The 17,336-nt window shown below is 42.3% G+C and overlaps 1 protein-coding gene across 1 annotated transcript in view; it reads left to right on the forward strand.

Moving 5' to 3' along the window:
* The first annotated feature begins 16,379 nt into the window (after positions 1-16,379).
* The window catches only part of LOC109312640 (probable G-protein coupled receptor 141), a 33,085-nt gene continuing 32,128 nt past the window's right edge, over positions 16,380-17,336 (forward strand). Inside the window, exon 1 of the mRNA XM_019538754.1 lies at positions 16,380-16,468. The gene's annotated coding sequence lies outside the window, so the exon portion shown is untranslated. The remainder of the gene's footprint in view (positions 16,469-17,336) is intronic.

A 17,336-nucleotide genomic window follows, 5' to 3' on the forward strand; every position in this document is an offset into this window, starting at 1 on the left:
TACTTTACACAGAGCAAAAATAAAAGGCAATGAAAAGGAAAGAACTTTGTTCTATAAAGTAAAATCTAAACAGCAGTCAACTCCTTGATTGCAGACAAATCTGAGTTAAGCTACATCTCCAAGAGCTAACTCCCTAAGCTCCTGATGTACTGACCTTGTTTGTGAGGTAGCATGAGATCATAATTTATTAACTAAAAATCACTCAGCAGAGGATAACTCACTTTGCCTTAATCTCCCTCCTTTAAGGCTTAGTATTGATACTCAGTGGGTACGTTCATTAATACGCTCTTGCTACTGTGTCTAATGAGAGGTACTAATGCGCAGTAGCAAAAGCGCATTTTTTTAGTGATGCTTAATGTGTGGTAGCCTAATTGTACTGCGCATTAGTGTGGTAGCATGGTTTTGCCATGATGCTCTAATCCACAGTAAAATAGGCTACTGTGCATTAAAGCACACATGTAGACATGTCCAGTGTAAGGCTTGCTAAAAACACTGCTTTCCTGAGGACTTCAGTGGGAACAGAACAATGAAGACAAGCTTTCTTGTGAGATGGTCAGACAATGTTTTCAAATGTAACTATAGATAAAACCATTCCTGGTCCCACTGCCGTTAGTGGCTAATACTGCAATCAGGATCATGGCATAGCAAAATACAGTTTTGCACCTCTCTAGTGTCAGAATATAAGGCTGCTCTCTCAGCAGAATGAAGATTTTGGGTACTATTGAATTCAGTGCTGCTCAGATTCACCAGTAGCACTGGTTGCCTGAGGAGGACCAGGAGGATACAGCAATGTCTCTCTACTGTGACTCTTGCATTGCTCTTCCAGATTTTGGTTGCTTCTATTTACACAGACTTCTGTATAAGACAGCCCTTCCTGAGTATCCCATAGCATAGAGGACAAATGCAGGTTTTTTGGGGAGGGGGTTAACTCAAGCTTGCAATATCTTTGCTCAGTGTCTGCTCTGACTTCCTGTTTGCTTTTGGTTGCAAATGAAAGTGTGGGTGATAACCATCAACACTTTGAATAAGCTAGAAAGTAATTACCTAAGAGATCACTTCTCATCACTATCTTTTAATTCAGCATTTAAAATAAGCCAGAAGAATCATAGAGTTAGTTTGCTCTGCCGCAAGCTCGCCTTTGTGATTCCCCATCCCTCACCACCAGGATCTGAAACTACCAGACTCTAGAAAAACAGGTGAGGCTCATTTGTTTTGATTCATTGTTTTTCAGGCTCACTGTAAATCTATCTGCCATGTAAGGTGAGAGCTGTGACTGGAGGTATTAGTGTATGCAATTTACATACATTTCAGTTCTTGTAAGCTAAGGCACATTGGTATTAAAGAAATTAACTTTTTAAGATGGGTAAGGGTTGTTTCACTTTCAGGGCTCCATTCAACAAAGCACTTAAGTGTATGATTAATCATATTGACTCCTCTGGAATTCCTTGTGATAATAGGCATGCTTATATGCTTTCAGGGCCCAGAGCTTTATGTGGGACCAAACTAACTAGAGATTACAAGCCGTAAATAACAAATACATTTTTCCTGCTTCTCTGTTGAATGAAGTTCAGGGCCCTAGAAAATCTACAAAGGTTCAATGGGCAATGTAGCAAAGACAGAAACCATGTTAGCTCACTAAAGATTAGCCCTAGAAACCAGAAAAGACTACATGACAGCATCTCAGCAAAAATAAGTAAGAATGCTTAATGGGCAATTGATATACCATATTATCTAAAAGGATGGGTCCTTTTTACTGAGCCAGTTCCAGTTAAAAAATGTGTAGCCTGAGAAATAAGAATCTGAGAGTACTGCACTTATTATAATGTAGTGGTTCTCAACCTTTTTAGACTCAACGCCACCCTCCATAACTTCTGTGAATTGAGTGGCAACCCATTTAAAAAACTAAATTCTTTATTACAGTGCTTACCTGCTTAACGGGGGGCCAGGAAAAAGGAGGTACAGGTGGCAGAGAAGAGCCTGTGCTGCAGTGAGTGGGGGGAGGAGGAGTGGCTGCAATAGAGAATAGCCTACACTTTTCTCCTCAAGGTTTCTCTCTCTCCCTGCATCACCCTTCAAAAGCTGTCACAGCATCCCAGGGTGCCCTGGCACCTGGTTGAGAATCACTGTTATAATGCATCAAAATAGTCACAGCAAAAACTATAAGTAAAAACTATTTAAAATGCTTAACTAAGAGGGGTTGCATTGAAACATTGATACTGTCCACTGGCTTATCTAGACCGAGAAGAAGAAAGGAAATGGGAGGGGGGGAACTAAACCACAGTTGTGGGTCCATTCTTACATCCTGTAAAGGAAGTGGTCACAGGCATGAAAGAAAAGCAGGAGTTTTACATTATAGCTATTTTACAATTGCATATCTGCTAACTAGAGATAAACACCCTGAACAGGTTCAACGAATGGCTCTCAAAGGTGTAAAGACCCAATCACTCAATTCTACAAGAGAAAGATATGATGTGCAGATTTTCAAATAATCAAACACAAACAACACCCTGCATGGTTAAGAATAGAGTAAGAACAGATTAATAGATTAAGAATGGATTGATAGATTAAGACTAGATGGTTGTGGCTGATATGATTTATTAAGTTGCACCATTGTGACAGTTCTTTGCCATACCATGTGTCTCCGGCGGCTGGGGGGGCATGGCAAGTTCCCGCAGGTGGTGGCAGTGCTGTCGGCGGTGGGATCATGGCAGTGACCACCTGCAGACGTCACTGGCCAGTGGCAATCACAGACCACCCGCAGTGTCAGTGGCCAGAGGGGAGGAGTGGGGGTAGTGAGCAGTGACCACCCACAGGTGCCGCTGGCAGTGTTGGTGGCACCTTTTCACAGGGGTGCGCTGCCACGCTCAGGGGGTGCATGTGCACTCATGTGCACCATTTACATGTTGCCAGTGCCACACAGTCACTGAGGTCTGTTATGTGGGGCAGCAAGTCTGCCATTGACTGAAGTTAGTCTATGAAGAGATATAAATACTGAAAGTACTGTAGCATGAAGTGCTGAGGTGCGGAGTCAGTCTGGCTAAATTGGTCTGCTATGGCTGAAGTCTGTGGCTGAGCACTTAAAGCCAACATTATCATTTTCCCTGATCCTCAAATCCAGTTTTGTATGTCCCAGTTGTATTTTTAAATTAAAAAATGTGCACTTTTCTTGGACTTATAGTCTGCCTTTGTGACTTCTTGGCTGATTACAGATGTTAAAAAACCCCCAGGAAAATGCAGCTTGCCTTATACTTGGTGTGCATCTGTGCAAGCCCACTGGATGCCCAAAAGAGGCATCATGTTAGCTGGACCTGGCTCTCCCATGTCTGCATAGATTGGGTGCTTTAGTGGGGCTGTTTTGGTGCTTTTATCTAATAGCTAATTCAATCAGCGATTAGATAAAAGCACCAAAAAGCCCCACTGAGGTGCCTAATCCATACAGAAGGGGGAAAGTAATATCTTCCTAAGGCTAAACAGTACCAGCTACACCCACACTGATGGTGGCCCAGGGTTAGAAGAGAGGCTGAGTCACACCCAATCTCATAGAAAAGGGGCTGGCATTTTGGTGCCACCTTTAAATCAGTACCCAAAGGTGCTGCCCAAGTTACGTTACTGGATGTTTTCCTGCCTGACCTGCCTGTTTAGAATGCAAACTCTTTAAGGAAGAGAATTAATTGTATACTAAGTGTATAAGACCTTATGGGAAGGGATTATGATGCTGAATGCTGACCTGTAGGCACTACTGTAATACATGCAGTAATAATAGAAGTGGCTCTTGTTTAACACAATATCTGTATAATGGATGTTAAATGTGCTACTTAATTAAACCTAGATCTATAAATATGATTTCTACCAATTTTCCATTTATCTAATCTCCTAGGCAATGGCCAGTAGCGTAACCGAGGGAGACTGACTAGGACAGCAGCCCCAGGCACTGCCTTTGGGGAAGAATGCAAAAATAGCCGGCAGCTCAGCAACTGGAACGGTCCCGTTATGTTTCTATCAATCACCACCACAATGGAGCACCGATAATATGAGAAAGCCTCAAAGCCAAACTGCTCCTCCCAGGCAGTAATTGGCATTGGACTCCAACTTGTCAAAAGGTTTTCTGGCCTTTCCCTTCTCTTTCTTCATTCTCCTTTTACTTAACCAGTTAGGGCATATTTTCTCCCAGACCCAAGTGTCCAACTCTGAAATGAACTCGAGGGAACAAAAATAGTGTTATACATTCAGTCTTAAACTTTTCCATTTCCTGACTTGGAATGCTTTACTATATATCTACAGTGTTTTATTGCCATAGATTTAGTGCATTTAAATAATATGTTTACTAGTTTAGTTTTTGCTCTGCCCCCTTCCCCCTTTTTCCACGCACACGCACAGAAACACATGTCCTATTTCTACCATCTTTCCTTGGGATGTCAGTTATCCTTCATTACCCTTTACAATTTATGGAACTCCTTGATGAGGAAGACCATTAGCCTGCAATTCCTCCGTCACTCCTGCAGGACAGTTATTTTTTAAACCATTGCTCTCTGCACTACTGGTAAGGATGGCGAAATTAATATGTTCCTTGTTCCTGGTGACTCATTTGAACAGGGAGTGGAGCAGTATTTGAGAGTTATCTGGTTCAAGCTGCCCATAGTCTTAAGATAGCAAAAATTGTATGATCCTTTTACTGCAGAAAAATAATTTTTTGCTCATGTAGGAGTAACAACTAAATGCTTTCATTGGTGCTTTGAATCTCTCATTAACCTGTGCAGATTTTAACTTGAGAAGTGATTATTAGTTTATAACAGTCCTTAATTTTACATGATGTCCAAGCCTGTTTTGGTCAGAAAGTTACCTCTAATGACTACTCATTTGTTTAGCCAGTACCTGGATCTTTTTTTTAGTAGATGTATTTCAAGTCAATTAATTTCTGCTCTATTTGGTTGTTCAGATCATTATTTGAAATCCTTCAATATTCCTTTTTAAGCCAGACTCAGCAACCATGACAACCACTTGCCAATCTCTAAGCAGTCTAAATAGGAATATTTTTATGTCTGACTTGGATTATTTTTTCATCTCAGCTTCAGTTTCTGAGGATTTGACTATTTGCCTAAGGGTAGGACCTAGGGTAGTGAGCATTCTCATTTCCCACTGACTGTTGAGCTCCTTTCAGGGAAGTGAACCAACAAAACTGGCTCAGCAGAGAAAAACTTCACTCAGTTAAATTTCCACTCCCAGAACGCAAGGCACTGAACCTCAAAGCCAAGGAGCCGATAAGTTGTTAGAACAAGTTGGTCTTCAAATGGCCACAAGTGACTCTAAATATGCCTCCCTTCTCACGGTGGCTAAGAATATCTGTGTTTTACTGAGAAACTATGTGAGAATACCACCCAAGTTGAACGCACCTCTGCTGCAAATGCAGATGTCACCACAGACAAGGTTCTTTGGGTAAATCCAATATCTTTTATTAGACCAACTCCAATAGTTGGAAAAATTCTTCTTTGCAAGCTTTGCTCAGACCAACTGCAGACACTTCTTTAGCCTGAAGAAGGATGTTTGTACCTGAAAGCTTGCAAAGAAGAATTTTTCCAGCTATTTTAGTTGATCTAATAAAAGATATCGAATTTACCCAAAGAACCTTGCCTGCCTATGCATTAACCTCTCAAAATATCCTTTTTCATATGTCCTTAGACCAACCTATACCCCTGATGTTAGCACAAAAACTTGTTCCAAGACTGCGCTACCTTGGTGCCAAAGGCCAATACAAGCTTTGGCCTTTGACAGATGTTAGTTCTGTAGCGCTACAAAGGTTGCAGCCCACAGAAAATTAGATCACAACACGTGGGCACATAGGCAGAGCCCCCTGGCTGGAGGGCAACACTGTCACCACAAAGTCACACTGTCTTGGCAGGAAGTCATAAAGGGCTGCTCTGTGGCTCCTGCCATCCCCAGGAGAGCTTTTCAGTGATGCAAGACATTTTGCTTGATAACTGTTGCTGCCATGCCAAAAGCTGAGACCAGAAACGGGCTGCAGAAATGTCCCCTAGTCTTGGGCTCTCTGTAAGGTGTTTAAAGTTTCTGGCTTCTGGGCAGCCTCAAAGGCAGCTGAAGCCAGTCTTAGGCAGCCCAGGACCCCTTTACATTTCCCAGTGCTTTTGACATTCAAGCACCAGTAGCCCTTTAAAGTTCCTGGGTTGCAGGCAGAGTCTCTGTCTCCAAACAGCCCCAGCCATCCCCCCTTGCACACAGCTCTGTCACCCTTGACCCTGTCACCGCAAGAAGTGACTGGGGAGGAGAACAGCGGGGTTGGGACAGAGTCACCTTCTTCTGGGTCCAGGAGGACCTGGACCAGGCAGGGGGCAGTGGTCCCTGATAGCTTGCATCTGGGAAATCTACCATGGAGCCAGCCACTCTCCCCCTCTCTTGGAGGGGAGAAGAGAACGTGGGGCATTGTGAGATACTGATGGACGGAAATACTTGTTCAGGTGTTAAATTTGTGGTGAAAAAGAAACTTTCGGGTCATAGATCTGCCAGTTTTAGGATGAAAGATCTGGTAACACAAAACTGGCACAAAGACTGCTAAAAATGTAATATCTGCCAGCCCCCTTCTGGTTCACTACCAGCACAGATGCAATTTTGAACAGCAGAGTGAACTGGCTGCATAATAAAATATTTGCCTCAAGTACTAGATACTGAGAACTCCTCTTACTTAGCAGCAAAGGTCATGTTGCCTGAGGAACTCACCAGGAAGAACGAAAAGCCCCAGTACACACCTGGAGTTCAACTCCATCATGCATCCTGAGAAGTATTTGATCAGTCACTTATAAAGCAAAGTTATGCCCCTTCTAGCTGGCACATGACAGAAAACAGCAGTTGTATCCTCTGCTAATGGAAAATTATCAGCTTCTTGCTCAGGGAAGCAAATTTGCAGGTGTCTCCAGAAAAAAAATATAGGAATAAGCTTTCAGAAATATTCCCTCAAAAAACTTGATTCAGAAGCCTTTTGTAATTAACATCCTGTCTCCAATCTCCTGTTTAGCAACAGCTAAGCTCTAACAACAGACAATATATCCAAATTTCCTGAATGCTTCAGATAAAGCCACAGGTCAGAGACAGCCCTGCTAAGAACTAGTATCTTGCTGTCCTCATCACAATGGATACCTTATCTTAAATGCCTAAAGCTCTCAGCCTTTCTATAGCCTTTCAGAAGCTTGTCCCTAGAGTGATGTTGACCCACCTGTATGCCAACTGTTGCATGTGGCACAGTACTTCAATGCTTCTTCTCTAACAGGGCATGGTGATGATAGGCAATGTCTTCCCCTCACTAGTGGCAAACTTCAGAGGCACTTACTGTGTTCCTCTTTTCTTCAAATATTTGGAGATGTGATGAGATGCCAGAAGTTTTGCTACCAGGACCATTCATGTGTGTTTCTCTTTTTCAAAAGATAAAACCACCACCACCACTACCACCACAAAGGTGTTGTGGTGCCTACAGAAGATGAACAGCACCTTGATAGAAACCTGCTGGCTCAAACTCAAGCTAGACAGGACCAAAGCAATATAGGTTAAGAAAGGAAAGTGCTTTGAAAACCCCTGCTTTGATAATGACCATCAAATATATTAAAAGGACAGGCCTCTGTCTTTGTGGATCATAGCTGGAATTTCAGGTATAGATGTAGCAGTCAAGGTCCCAGTAGACACATTAAGACAACCCAGGATGAAACAAAAGACATGAAGGGATAGAGCATCTAGTTTCAGCCAAAGCTGCCAATGTGAAATTTGCTCTCAGCTAAAATTAGAATAACCTGGAATTTGAGTACCATTCAAACATATTTTAAGGTCCTCTTCCTTGATAACACTTTTCTCAGTAAAGCTGAAAGAAAACCAAGATAAGCATTCCAGTTTTTTGTTATGGTCACCTGTTAGACAGAGATGGATTCTTAATGCAAGAGAAGTCTTGGACAAGTGAATCAATATACCTATGGAAAGACAGATGAGTTATAAGCAGATATTATATATATGTGGAAAAAATGGGGTGGAGTAGGGTAGATTTTGCAGGGTCACTCCACAGACAAATCTGGCTTGTGGGCCTGGCCAGTGTGGTGGGTTGCACCTGCACGCTGAACCTGTGCACTGAGCCTGTGCTGGGTCAGGTCTGTAGACTGATCCTGCCCATGGGATTGAGCCTGTGGACCAGCCCTGTGCAACTCATTTGGCCCATGGGGCCAGAAGGTTGAGTACCACTGTTCTATTTGCACATAAATAACAGAAAATAAGGAATTAAAATGTGATAGCACAATGGTAAATCAGCCTAATATTTGTTTTTTAAAAAGGCTTTCTTTTCTGGTACATATGGTTAAGGCGGAGCTCTTTAAATAGTTGTGTGACTTATAACTGTAACTGAGAGCTTGTGTCAGGCAATCATTCTGTCTCAAAACACTGAAAACTCAAAAAAAAAAAATGTTTGCAAGCCTTCAGATTTCTAACATAAGCCATTGTTACAAATTACCCCCCAAAGAACAGAACAAATGCTGCTGGGTTTTTGTTCTATTTTTATTTTTTTAAACTATGACAATGACATTTTTGCTAGCATACAGATCCTTCTACTTCTATTTCTCAGGAGAACAAACAATCAAAATTTAACCAGCAAAGAATTGCAGAGCCTGGTGATATCACCAGTCCAGACTACAGATAGTGGTTCCACGCCGGTATAGTCTGAATCCAAATCCCCTCTCAGCTTTCCAAGATTCAATATGCACTTTAAGGAAACTTGGCTCCTTAGACAGCATACTTTTTCCTTGGATGGGAACATTCAATGAGGTCACTAAGTTAATATGGAAATTTAATATTAGGAACCTTGCTTATCCTCTCCAAAAGCGAAAGCAGTAGTTAAATCACTAATGGTTAAATCACTGAACTGGAAATAGGAAAGCAAAGTTCTAGTCTTCGTTCTATGCTAATTTGCTATGCAAATTTGAACAAAACATTTAACCTTTCTGAGCCTCAGTTTCACTAACTGTATAAGGTGATAAGGTGATAAGCACACATCACAGTTGGCGTGTCTACACAAGATGTTACCAGACAGTCATTACTGCACATGTATTTAGTATTTGTAGTAGCAAGTACTAAATAAGTGCACAGTAACTGGAGTTTCTGTGCAGCAGCATCTGCAAATGTCTTTTACGTGACGCTACTGCGCAATAACCTAAAAATACTGTGCAGTAGCATATTAGCACTGTCAGTGCTGTGATGAACTACTGTGCATTATTTTCTGGCTACTGCACAATCAGCATCTCATGTAGATGCACCCAATTAAGACATATTCATTAATGCTTTCAAAACATTTAGATAACCTGACAGGCATTCTGCTGAAGTATTATTATCTTATGAAAAGTATGAAAAGTCTTTCTTGGAGCAAAGTATTGTAAATTTTAAAACGGGGATGATTAAAACTGTATAAACAAATGTTATGACCAAAAACTACCAGTAGCCAAAGAAATAGTTTCCCCATTACATTCTAAGAAATTATCTAGCCATTGTTATGACCAATGGTTATTTTCCCCCATTATTGTAGTTGACCTTGTAGGATCTTTACACAAGCCGAGAACAGAAAATTTAATGGCAATTTGGCACCTATAATTTAAACAAAGAAACAAACGTGGACTCCTAGTTTTGGGGGAAATAATACTCTAATTTAGCATTAACCTCTCAAAATATCCTTTTTCATATTATTCCTATGTAATATTTATATCATTTCATATTGTTCATTCACATTATCCAGACATACCTTCAGATCTAAAAGCACAGCACAAAGGTATTCTATATGTTGTATATATGTAGAATGTGTATTTCTGTAAAGGTTTCTGTTTCTATAGGTGAAGACCAAGAGATAGAGGTTAAGTAACCTTCCGGGTCAGACATTTCTGTTAGTGCTGTAGTAAGAAGAGTCACGAACCGCTGTGCAGAAGGGAATGCAAGATTCAAAGGGCTGAAAGGAAAGCAAAGAAGAAGGGACCCAACACTGTAGTCTTGTGATTATGGCATCTGCTTGGAAGTAGTTTTAACAAGATTCAAGCCCTGCTCAGTTCTGTCAAAGAATACTTTCAAGTATGCTTTCAATTGTCTAAGCTCAGGATAAAGGGCTACTTCCCTCACATGGCACTTTGGCAGTCCTCCCTGCTTGGTTTGGATTGCCATTGCCAAGCACATAATGACTCTTCCCCATACACTGCACAAATCTTGGACACCTCACTGTAGTTTCTGGATCCTACTCTGCGGGCCAGCGTGTACGATCTGGGTACTTTAGACCTCGGTTATGCTTTAGTTATTTTTTTTATCTGACTCCTAATGCTAGTGTTCAGCATTTAATACTAACGCTTCTCTTTCTCTTGCACTGGTTGAAGGAAAAAAGGAGGAGCTGATGTTTTTTCTTCTTGCAGGGTCTAATATAAAATCAGTTGGAATAAGAAATCATGGATAATCTGTTCCCAACAGTTACAATTTTCCTCAGTTTAATAAGAGGATAACACACTGTAATAAGTATGTCTTTCTGCCTGAAGTTTAAATTAACCCCTATAGTAGAGAATATAATATGGTTAGCATAGTCCTAAGACTTAAAATGTTTAAGATTAGTCTCATCGGGCTGCATCTGCTGAATCTACCTGTAGAGAAGGTAACACAAACGAAATCATGATCACCACAATTTCAACTTATATACTTCAAATGTTGCCATTGTATGCTTTTGCAAGATCCTGTGAGGCCTCTACCCAGACGGGCTCCTTGGATGGGTTGGCAGTGCCCTGGCCCCCTGTCTGTGGGGGTTGCCTGGTGGGACTTCTGAGGCCTGGGGGTAGTGTGGCGGCCAGGGTTCCCTTGCCTGTTCCACATGTGCCCGGATTGAGACCCTGGAGGGCCAGGTGAGGGAACTCCAGACAGAGGTGAGCGGGCTGCAGGGGATCAGGGAAATTGAAGAAGAGATTGATGGCTACTTTCATTCTCTGCAGCACAAGACTTCTGGAGGGGAAGCTGCGAGGGAATGCCCTGAAGCAGATGCTGGTGAGGGGAGGACGGTCATCTCAGGGTCCAGACCTCTCGCCACAGAGACAGCTCTCCTGGTGCAGTTGGGGAAAAAATATGAGGCCTGGGCTGCACTGGATGAGTGTGCAGTGGGGGAAAGTGCACTGGAGGGTCCTGCTGCCATCACCAAGTGAGCTGAGGGCCAGTCAGGTAATCGTTGTGGGTGACTCCTTGCTGGGAGGAACAGAGGGACCCATCTGTCATCCAAGTACCATGGTGCATGAGGTCTGCTGCCTGCCCGGATCCAGGATCAGGGATGTCACGTCGAGAATTTCTGACCTCATCCAGCCCTCTGACAACGATCCCATGGTCCTCATTCATGTGGGAACAAATGAAGTGGCCAGGACTAGTCCAGACCATATCATGAGTGACTACAGGGCTCTGGGGACCAGGCTTAGGAAGACAGGGGCACAGGTGGGCTTCCTGTCGATCCTCCCAGTCAGCAGTCGCAGTAGGCATCATGTCACTTGTGTCAGGGAAGTCAACCCGTGGCTCTGGAGTTGGTGCCATCATGCAGGTTTTGGCTTCCTGGACCATGATCCACACTTCCGTGCAAGGGACTTCCTGGGACACAATGGGCTTCATCTCTCTACAAAAGGTAAGATTCTCTTTTCTTACAGGTTGGCTGACCTCCTATGTTGGGCTTTAAACTAAGTATGATGGGGGACAGGGAGGCAGGAGATGGAAAGAGTGTAGAACCTACAAACTGAAAGACATGCAGCAACACACCCCAGGTAAGTACCAAGAGGCCCTTTGGGCATCAGAATGGAGGGGGGTGGGCAGCAAAGGCACCATTCAGAGGTCTCAAGTGCCTCTATACTAATGCTAGGAGCATAGGGAACAAGCAGGAAGAATTTGCACTTCTGCTTGCAGATAATAATTTTGATTTAGTGGGGCTAACAGAAACCTGGTGGGACCCTACCCATGACTGGGTGATACACATTGAGGGCTACAGGTTGTACAGAAAGGACAAAGTAGGGAGGAAAGGGGTTGCTTTCTATGTAAAGGAGCATTATACAGCTACCCTAATCAAAATGGGATCAGAGGAGGAGAAAATTGAGGCATTGTGGGTTAGGATGCATGGAGGTCATGGAGAAAGGGACTTGGTGGTGGGGGTCTGCTACAGACCACCACACCAAGAGGAAAAGATGGACTTGGAATTCTTGAGGCAGCTCTCAGAGGCCGTACAGTCTAGGGACATAGTTGTCACGGGGGGCGTAAGCTACCCTGACATCTGGTGGGAGGAGCAATCGGTAAAATCCAACCATTCAAGTAGGCTCTTAACCTGCGTGCAGGACCTTCACCTAACACAGGAGGTCTATGGTTCCACTAGGGGGAATGCCTTACTGGGCTTGATGTTGGCTACAGGGGAGGAACTGGTAGGGGAGCTGCAGATTCATAGTTACCTTGGGGACAGTAACCACCAATCAATTGAATTCACTATATAACGTAGAGTGGGTAAGATAACTAGTAGGGTGGAAGTGCTTGACTTTAGGAAGGCTAACTTCACTGTGCTTAGGAGTGCAGTCAATGACACACTGCAGGAAAAGAGTATTGGCAAGATGGGAGTCCAGGAAGGGTGGTCGTTCCTAAAGGGGGCAATCCTTCGGGCACACAGGAAGACTATCCCAGTACAAGGGAAAAAGGGGAAAGAAGCCAAAAAACTTCCTTGGCTAAACAGGGGAATCCAGGGGAGCCTAAGGACAAAAAAGAAGGCTACCAAGGGGGAGTATACCTACTTGGCCCGCACTTACAGGAGGCAGTTAGAAAGGCCAAAGCAACAACAGAGCTGAGGCTGGCAACACAAAAACAACAAAAAGTCTTTTTGTAATGGGTTCTTAGATGGGCCTCAGAGGGACACCAGCCCAACAACTGCCAATGCTGACTTGGTGCAGAGTCACTTGGATGGACTGGATGTGTTCAGGTCAGCAGGCTGGGATGAGCTGGATCTGAGGGTACTGAAAGAATTGGCCAGTGTCATAGCAGAACCACTGGCACGGCTGTTTGAGTGCTCATGGTGCTCGGGTCAGGTCCCGGAAGACTGGAAAAGGGCCAATGCGGTCCTAGTTTCAAGAAGGGGAGGAAGGAGGATCTGAGTCATTATAGGCCAGTCAGTCTCACCTCTGTCCTTGGAAAGGTCTTTGAAAAGATTATGAAGGATCATATCTGTGGGAGTCCAGAGGGAAAAATAATGCAGCAGGGAAACCAGCATGGATCTGTAGCAGGTAGATCATGCCTGACCAGTCTGGTTTTGTTTTATGACAGGGTCACAAAATGCTTAGACACAGGAGTTAGGGGTGGATGTCGCTTTCTTGAACTTTAGCAATGCTTTTGATATGGTATCTCATCCTATTCTCATAAATAAATTAAGAGGCTGTGACATAGATGTTTACACAGTCTGGTGGGTGCAAATTGGCTTAGCAGTCTCACCCAGAGAGTGGTAGTAGACGATCAGTATCAGCCTGGAAGGATGTGGGTAGTGGGGTCCCGCAGGGTTCAGTCCTTGGACCTGTACTCTTCAATATCTTCATCAGTGACTTGGATGTGGGGGTGAAGTGTACTTTATCCAATTTTGCAGATGATACAAAATTGTAGGGTTAAGTGCACACTCTAGAGGGTAGGGAATGATTGCAGGCAGACCTGGACAGGTTAGAAAAGTGGGTAGTACACAATAGGATGCAGTACAAGGACAAGTGCAGAGTGCTGCACCTAGGGCACAAAAATATCCAGCACACCTACTGGCTGGGAAGTGACCCCTCTCAGCAGCACAGAAGTGGAAAGGGATCTCGGAGTCATAGTGGACTCCAAGATGAACATGAGTTGTCAGTGTGATGAAAAATCATCAGCAAAGCTAACTGCACTTTATCATGCATTAGCAGATGCGTGACAAATAGATCCAAGGAGGTGATACTTCCCCTCTATGCAGTATTAGTCACACTGCAGATTGGAGTACTGCTTCCAGTTTTGGGTGCCATACTTCAAGTAGCATGTTGATAGATTCGAGAGGGTCCAGAGGAGGGCCACTCATATGCTTAGGGACTTATGGGACAAGCCTTATGAGGAGAGACTGAGGGACCTGGATCTCTTCAACCTCCACAAGAGAAGGCTGAGAGGTGATTGTGTGGCTGCTTACAAGTTCATTAGGGGGACGCAGCGAGGAATCGGAGATGCTCTGTTCACCAGAGCCCCTCTTGGGGTAACAAGGAACAATGGTCACAAACTGACAAAGAGCAAATTTAGGCTAGCTATCAGGAAAAACCTTACGGTAAGGTTGGCCAAAATTGGGAATGGGTTTCCAAGGGAGGTAGGGCTCTCCCCTATCTTGGGGGTCTTTTAGAAAAGGCTAGATAGGCATCTGGCTGGAGTCATCTGACTCCAGTGCTCTTTCCTGCCTAGGCAGGGGGTAGGACCTGATGATCTGTTGAGGTATTTTCCGAGCCTAGCATCTATGAATCTATGAAGCTATAAGGTACTTTGAAGAAGAAATGGGATTGGAGCAGCATTTCAAGACTCCATAGCAGATTACAGCATCTAACCCTAGACATGCCTTCAGACTGGCATGTGTCCCCAGACACATGGCAGAGCTGGGCAAGTTCTTTAAAAAAAAGAAAAATATATTATGAATATTTAATCAAATTGCTAAGAGAGATTTGCATTGTCTTTGTGCTGTTAAACAGCTACTTTCTGCCAATGTTTAGCAAATAAGTTCAATGGCAAGAGTATTCAGAGAGCTGATTTTAAGCAAATGTCAGAGTACCTGACACATGTAATAGAACTTCTCTATTACAATCCACTTGTATAACACAAGGTCCCTTTAGAGCTAAAGCAGAGCTCTCCTGTGTAGTATACAGTGCATGTAAAGGTATTGCATTTTCATGTTGGTCTCTTCACAATAGTGTTGATGTGAGGAAAACACATAATCAAACATTGGCTCTATGTAATCGTTCTAACTCATGCTTATCAGCATGTGGAATCTTGCTACATTTATGTGCTACTTCTCTAACAGGCTCCACATAGAGCCTCCACTTTTTTTTAATGGCACAAAAAAGACTATAACCATAGCAATGGTAAGTCTAACATAATGAAAAATAACCTTGCCAACACATCCTCCCTTGTGACGTGTTGTCTATCATTGCAAAGGTAGATTAAGTCAATATTTTCACTTTATTATTATATTACATTATTGATCTTACCTTTGAAAAACTGCTATTCATATTTTCTTTGCGAGATGTACCACTGCATGATAAGATCAAAATATTTCAAGTAAACTTTCAGACAATTCTACTTTGTTGTTCAGAGTGGCCAAATTTACTATTTTTAACGTTTGTGTCCTGGGAAAAAGAACCAGCTATACCTCTTGAAACCACTATATTCACTTTCATCTAATTCCTCAAGACTATTTGGAAGAATATAGAAAGTTACATCAGAAATGGCCAGCATTCAAACAGTTGTGATGGTCAGATAGATGACCAGTGGAACATAGATTTCTGAAGTGCTACAGATTAACACAGTGTAATAGTAGGCCATTTAAAGCTTATGTTCTTTCTACCAAAAACATTTCTTTATTTCACGGCTGACAAATACACAAAGATTCTGTTATGTGGCAAAGAAAATATTCCCAGCAGCGTCTCTTTTTTTTTTTAACCCTTAAGACCCTTTTCTGGAATAGTGAAACCCATATTATGTTAAAGTATAGGTGTTTCTCATTCATTTTGTCCACGTGACGCTACTCTGAAAGCACAAATGAGCAAGGTTCAGTGGAGTTTCTGTAAGAGCAGTTGCATATTTTATATAATGGCCATATCCCCAAGTTCTCCCTAATTTCTCAAACAAGCAATCCCATTCATTTTAAATTCCATGGACTTTAAATCCTCTTCAGCTCATGTCAGCAGTCCCATTCAAGCCAGGGATAGAAAGTAAACAATAATAATGGAAAAGGCAAATCTCAAGTTTTTTGTGTGCATCTCAGTGCTTAACTGACAAATGGTAAAAACCAGAAGGTACTCTGATGAGCTATCTAACTAAAGAGTGAAAAAGAATCACTACACCAATACTAAATTCAGAAGTTATGCCAGAATTTAATAATAATTTAAATGCTGGCATTCATGCTATTCTACAACATAGAATTTGCTCATGTTCTCTCTCTTTCATTCTCTCTCACACATACGTTATTACTTTCAATCTCTATTTATAAACTATCAGGTGATTATTGCAGTATATTTTGTATGGTAAGCTCAAAACTGGGGAACTTATCTGTTCTCTTCTGTATATCTGTGGCTTCAGTGATGTTTCGAACTATAAACTCTTCACCACAGGTCTTCAGTAACAGCTTTTAACCACACTGGAGTGTTAGCCTACCAAGATTCTCCTGGTGGATATCTGGATTTCTCTGCATAATGAGCATGAGGTAAGCACTTTAATTTTATTTAACAGTAGTATGAAGGATAGCTTTGAAGGAAAAAAACATATATAGGTAAGGAAAGTATTTCCCAATGTCAGAAACAAGAAGAAAAAGCAGATAAAGCTCCAAACCCAAATGAGAAAACCTTAGCTGTAAGCTGAATTTAACAGGCTCTCTTCAGAGATAAAAACAGGGAGAAACCTAAAAGTAAAAACTTTAGGACAAACTTTAGGAAAAGCTTGTGTTTGTACTCAGGCTACAACAGTGAAGGTCAGTATTATGTCTAGGTAAGATAAATGTGAAAATGTTGCATTGGTCTGTTGTGGTCAGGAGTCCATGTAAAGAAACTCAGACCTGTTTTTTTCTATAGCATCTATATCTTAACAACACTTTTAACATTCAACAAGCATTTATGAAAAGAAAAAGGAAAACAGAGAGGCAATTATTGGTGTTCACTATTGATCTTGTAACAATGGCCAAAGAGCAAGAGTCTGTGCTGATGTTACTAGTTCCATCAGACGCCTTTGATAAAGATATCAGAATTGGTAACATTTTCAAGTGACTTAGGAATCCAAGTTGTATTGTCAGTCAATGAGACTTAAGTTATTAAAGTACTTTTGAAGTGCCCCAGAGCGGCATAACTTTAAGTCACCCAAAGTGTGCGTGAAACTAATTTTGGGTGTTAATATGTGGACAATCCTGGGGTTAAGAGCTCAAGAGCTGCCTAAAATGCATGTGTTACTAACAAGGCCCAAGGTTTCTTAAAAGCATATCTACCTTGAATGTCAAACAGTGGGGATAGGAAGTGGAACACAGATTTCTGCAGCATTACTAAATTCAGATGTTATGCCAGAATTGAATCATATTTTAAATG

The sequence above is a fragment of the Crocodylus porosus genome, unplaced genomic scaffold (genome assembly GCF_001723895.1).
Source record: "Crocodylus porosus isolate Cpor-Errol unplaced genomic scaffold, CroPor_comp1, whole genome shotgun sequence".
Taxonomy (NCBI): domain Eukaryota; kingdom Metazoa; phylum Chordata; order Crocodylia; family Crocodylidae; genus Crocodylus; species Crocodylus porosus.